Genomic DNA, 6,272 nt, shown 5'->3' on the forward strand with positions numbered 1-6,272 from the left:
TGGAGAAGAGAAGATACTGACATCTTTAAGTGTGCAAATAATTGGAAATCTGGAATCTATATGCATATAAAATATTTTTCAAAAAATAAATACAAGATGCTTTTTATTTTGTTTAGGATCTAGAAGGACTCAAAAGATTGTTGTTCCCACAGTAACACTAAGAATAACACAGATGCAATAAAAATCATGTTTTTATTATTTTACCCAGCTAACAAATAATACTACAAACAAGGAATCATTGATAAACCTGAGCTCTAGTGGGAAATTATTTCTTCATAACTGAGCAGAAATCCATGGAAGTTCCCATATGTAAATTGGGACCATTCTGGGGACAAGTGGATAGAAGAACCAGCCTCTCCTAATCAGAGAGACTTTGCATGGATGAGGAAAAATAAGACGAACTTTAGAATACTATTTAAGTTGGCAAGACATACTGGAATCTGGAAAACCCTCAAATGCAAAAACAAATTTGGTAAACCTTATAAATAATTCCCCTTACCACGTCCCTGAATTTTTGCCAAGAAAGCAACAGTGGAGGGGGTTTGGAAATCTAATATTGCTCATTTTCACAATAATTGGATTCTTGGGCCCTTGAATCCAAAGGTAAATCAAATTTATCTTGAATGTCAGCATAAATCCATTTCAGTTCCAATACTGAAAAGATTAAAAAAAAAAAAAAAAAAAAGCCTGCAGAGGAAATTAGTAGTTGAGCTATTCACAAGTGAACTCAATGTAATTAAAGCTGCTATTCAGTTTAGTGCTAGGAAGAATCCAAATAATCAACCCTTAACCCTAACTGCCAAACAGAGAAAAGGGATTTCAGTCTCTGGTAAATAAACAAAACAAAATAATATACTTTTGTCACCACTGTTCTTTTGTTCACATATCTAGAATAAAATTGTAAAAGTATAAAGCTTGCAAAAAAAAGAAGGAAAATGTAACAATAATTAAAAGAAAACATAGTCAATAAAAGCAGAACAATGGATGACATAATTACTGAAATTAGTAGATAAGAACTTTTAAGACATATATATGTTAAAGAATTTACAGGAAAAGATGGATACAATGGGTGAAGCGATGCAGTATTTCAGAAAAACATTATAAAAATGTAAATATTTTAACTGAAAAATAAAATTTCTGGGTTAAAAGATCCCTCGAATAGGCTCATAGCAGACTGGACACTGGATAGTATAGATAGAGTAAACTTGAGGGCAGGTCAGTAGAAGTTATCCAAACTGAAAAAACATAGGATAAAAGATTATAAAAAGGGACAGAGCAATTATCAATAATAATTAATATTATCTTTGAGGTAATGTCAAGCAATTTAGTGTACATATAGTAGAAAACCCAGAAGAAGAGGAAAGAAAGAATAAGGAAGAAAAATGTATTTGAAGAAATAATTGCCAAAATTTTTAAGTTTAGTAAGAAAAAAGAAAAAAAAATAACAGCTTTCAGATCCAAGAATTCCAATGAACTGTGCAGGATGAATAAAAACAAACAGGGGTGCCTGGGTGGCGCAGTCGGTTAAGCGTCCGACTTCAGCCAGGTCACGATCTCGCGGTCCGTGAGTTCGAGCCCCGCGTCAGGCTCTGGGGCTTATTTATTTATTAAATATTTAATAAATTTAATAAATATTAAATTTATAAATAAATTTATAAATAAATAAATTTAATAAATATTAAATATTTAATAAATATTAAATATTAAAAATAAATAAACGTTGAAAAAATTAAAAAAAAAAACAAACAAAAACCATACCTATACATATCATTATCAAATTACTGAAAACCAAAGATGAATAAAAAGTTGCAAAATCAGCTAGAGGAATCTGAATTATATACTGGAAAACGAGGGTAAGAAAAATGATTGACGTCATATCAGAAATAACACAAACCAAAAGACATCTCCAAAATACCAAAAAAACAAAACAAAACAAAAACATACCAAACTAGAATTATATATTCAGTGAAAATATTTTTTCAAAAACAGAAATTGAATAAAGTAACTGTCAAATAAACAAAAACAGAGAATTTGTCACCTGAAATCCCATCCTACAAAAAAATGAGTTACATACAAGAAAAATGTATAATTTAATATACAAAATATACAAATTAGATAAAATTATACATGTATGTAACTTGATATGTATGAAAGCAAAATATGATAAAACAGCCTGAAAAATGGAAAGATAGTAAATGGATGTATACTGACACAAAGTTATTATAGTTGGAGTGGTATGATATTAGTTCAAGGTAAGACTGATAATTTAAGAATATGTATTTAATTCCTACAGAAATCATTTTAGAAATTGAAACAAAGATGTATAGTCAAAAGAAGACAGAAAACAAGGAATAGAGGGATAAGGAATAGATAAAGCTAATAGGAAAATATTGCAAGATGATAGACTCAACCAAATCAACAATTATAATAAATGTAAATGGAATACACACTGCAATTAACAAGTAGAAATTTTTAGACTTACAAAAAGGCAAATCTCAACTATATGTTTTTTGAAAGAAATGCACTTTAAATACAATGGTATAGATTTTTTTAAGTAAAAGGGTAGAAAAATCTATCATGCAAATACTATCACAAAAAACCTGGGATGACTATCATTATCAGACAAAATAGATTTCAGGGGAAAAAAAAGAGTATTACCAAATACAAAGAAATATATTTAATAATGATAAATGGGTTAATTCATCTGGAAGCTATAGATAAGTATGCTCCTAATAACAAAGCTTCAAATTACAGAAGTCAGAAATTGATAGAAAATAAGTGACAAATAGATATATCCACTGTTGAGTTGGGGATGTTTTAAAATTTTTTTTAACGTTTATTTATTTTTGAGAGAGAGAGAAGGACAGAGCAGGAGAGACAGAGCATGAGTTGGGAGAGACAGAGACACAGAATCTGAAGCAGGCTCCAGGCTCTGAGCTATCAGCACAGAGCCTGACACACGGCTTGAACTCATGAACCAAGAGATCATAACCTGAGCCAAAGTCAGATGCTCAACTGACTGAGCCACCCAGGTGTCCAGAGTTGGGGATTTTAACATGCCTCTTTCAGTACTTAATAGAACAAGTAAAAAAGTAATCTGTAAGGATATAGAAGACCTGTACAACACTATGAACCAATTTGACCTGATGTTAACTGGTCATGTTGACCTGATAAAACACTACAACCCATAATTGCAGAATCCACATTTTTTTCAAATGTAAATAGAAACATCAACAGTCTCGTGGGCTAAAAAATAAGTCTCAATGAATTTCAAAGAATTAATATCACAAGAAATGTGTTCTCTGACTATAGTGTCATTGAATTAAATGTAGAGAAAATAAGATATCTAAAATATTCCTACATATTTGGAATTCAATAAACTTCTAAGTAAAGTATAGATGAAAGAAGAAACCATAGTAAAACTTATAACATATTTTAACTTGAATAATAATGAAAATAGAACATATTAATATGTGTAGGAATACTGAGGGAAAGTCATAGCTTTAAATGCTTATTTTAGAAAAGAAAAATAAGTTTTGTATCACTGACCCAAACTTCCCATGTAAGAAGAGCCAATTAAGCCAAATATAAGCACAAAAAAGGAGATAATATAAATAGATAATAGGAGAAATTAATAACATAAAAAGCAAAGAATAGCAAAATCAACAAAACCAAAAATTAGCTCCTTAAAGGATCGACAAAATTGATGTATCTCTAGTCAAAATAAAATAAGAAATAGAACAAAATGAGGAAATAGAATAAAATTTAAAATAGAGAAAACATAAGTTTTCAATTTTAAGAATGAAAGAAAGAACATTACCACAAATCTTACAGACATTAAAAAAATAACTAAGAAATATGAAAAATGTTTGCCAATGAATAGAGCCAACTTAGATGACATGATCAAATTCCTTAAAAATACAATTTATGAAAATTGGCTCAAGAATAGCCTTGATTTGTCCCATTTCTGTTAAAAGAATTGAATTTGAAATTAAAAAGCTTCTCACCACCAGCAACACCAACACCACCACCAACAAAAGACCCAGACCCAGATGGCTTAATTAAGTTCTATCAAAAATGTAAATAAGAAGTAATATCAAACTTTCTAAATTTTTTCAGAAAAAAAAAGAGGAAAAACAATTCTAAATTTATTTTATGAACCCAGTATGAACCTGATACCAAAGGATGATGAAAGCATTACAACCAAAAATTGAAGGGTAATATTTCTTAAGAATATAGGTTTAAAAATATTTTTAAATACTAGCAAAATGAATTGCATAATATATAAAAAGGATAATATATTATAACCAAATGAGGTTTATTTCAAGAATTCAAGGTTGGCCTAACATTAAAAAAACAATCACTGTAATTTATCATATTAATAGTATAAAGGAGAAAAATGTGTTAATTTCAATAGATGTAGAAAAAAGTATTTAACAAGATTCAACATCTATTCATAATAATACCTCTCAGAAAATAAGGATTAGAAGAAACCTTCTTCAGTATAATAAAGACTGTGGTGTGTGTTGTGTGTTTAAAACCAAAGCTAGCATCATGATTAATGATAAAACATTGAAAATATTTTCCATAAGAGAGAACAAGGTAAGAAAGTCTCTTCTCATCACTGCAAACTAATTCATTACTTAGTTAATTTTAAAAATAACAAAAAATAAAACATTAAAATTGAGGTGTAAAAAGTAAAGCTATCTTTTTCACAGATTACAAATTTATGAAGAGAATCCAAAGAAATTTTTAACCTGCTAGAGCTAAGAATTGAATTTAGCAGTGCCATAGGGTACAAGGTCAGTATGTGAAAATCAATTATATTTACATTTACTGGCAAAAAATATTTGGAAAATGAAATTTAAAGAACAATGCCATAATCAAATTTTTAAAAACATATGAAATTATTTAGGAATAAATTTAACAAAGGGAGTGTAAGCCATTTACTTTGAAAGCCATAAACATTGCTGAACGTTATTAAAGAAGACCTAAGTAAGTGGCCTAAAATTAAAAAATAACAGGAGAATGAACAAATAACTTATGGTATTTATACAATGGAATACTACACAGCCATTGAAAGGAATAAATTGCTGCCACATGTCATAGCAAGAAACACAAGATCACACTAAAGAAGCTAGACACTAAAGAGTGTATGTGCGTAAATGTTTTGTATATAAAGTTCAAAAAAGGCAAAATTAAATTATGATGATAGACTTCATTAGAATGGCTACTTTGGGGGGTAATGACTGGAATGGGGGCATGGGGGGGTTGTGTTTGCTGGTAATGTTCTATAACTTGATCTTGATCTTGAACTAGATACACAGTAAATACAGTTTTTTCATTTTGTAAAACTTCATGTAACTGTGACATTCAAGATTTGTGCGCTTCAGTTATGCATGTTGTACTTAAACTAAAAACTTAGAAAGGAAATACCGTCTCTAGGCAATGAGCCCATGCAGAGAGCCCACATGGGGAGGCCACAGCCCAGCTGAGGTCCCACTGACAGATAGCATCCATTGCCGGACAAATGAGTGGAAATGCCTCTAGAGGATTCCATGCCTCAGCCTTCATGCAACGAAGGCAAACTGTTGCTGAGTTCTGCCCAAATACATGACCTACAGAAACCATGAGAGATAATAAAATGGTTGTTGTGGAGTGATTGTTTTGCAACAAAACTAATTGTAGGAACATCAGCTGGCAGTCACTAGCAGTGGTGAAAATGACTATTTCACTGTCACCTGTTCCTACAGCCAAAGTCACCATCTTCAAAAGTCTTTGCTGATTTGGTCACAGAAAAATAGTGCCTTACTTTATTCTGTTTTGTTAAAGTTGAACTTTTCCTACATATAAATTAATTAATGGTGTTTTTCTTTGGGATTTCTAATAATTTATATCCATTGTCCATTTACCTTTTGGGAACTCTGTGCTTTAATTGACAATTTATGTGAATTCCTTATGTAATAAAAAATTTAAAGGCCTTTTGTTTTTTTTTCAGACGGCAAAAAGTTGAAGAATCAGACACAAATTCTGTATGAGACTCATAACACTGAACATTTGGCCAATTGCAGTAGAGTAGCTTGTTTTCTCCTTCACTGATTTGCTGAATGGTGTTCAGCCCTTGATGTGGCCTTGGTTTCCAGCAGTAGACATGTCCCCAAGAGGATATCAAGCTAATGATAGGAGGCTCTGTGATTCTTAGAAATAAGAATAAGATGCTTTGCAGAGTATTTGGTGAACTCAGTACATGACTTGAACCTAGGGAAAACTAC

Source organism: Acinonyx jubatus, chromosome A3 (assembly GCF_027475565.1).
Source record: "Acinonyx jubatus isolate Ajub_Pintada_27869175 chromosome A3, VMU_Ajub_asm_v1.0, whole genome shotgun sequence".
In the NCBI taxonomy this organism is placed as follows: domain Eukaryota; kingdom Metazoa; phylum Chordata; class Mammalia; order Carnivora; family Felidae; genus Acinonyx; species Acinonyx jubatus.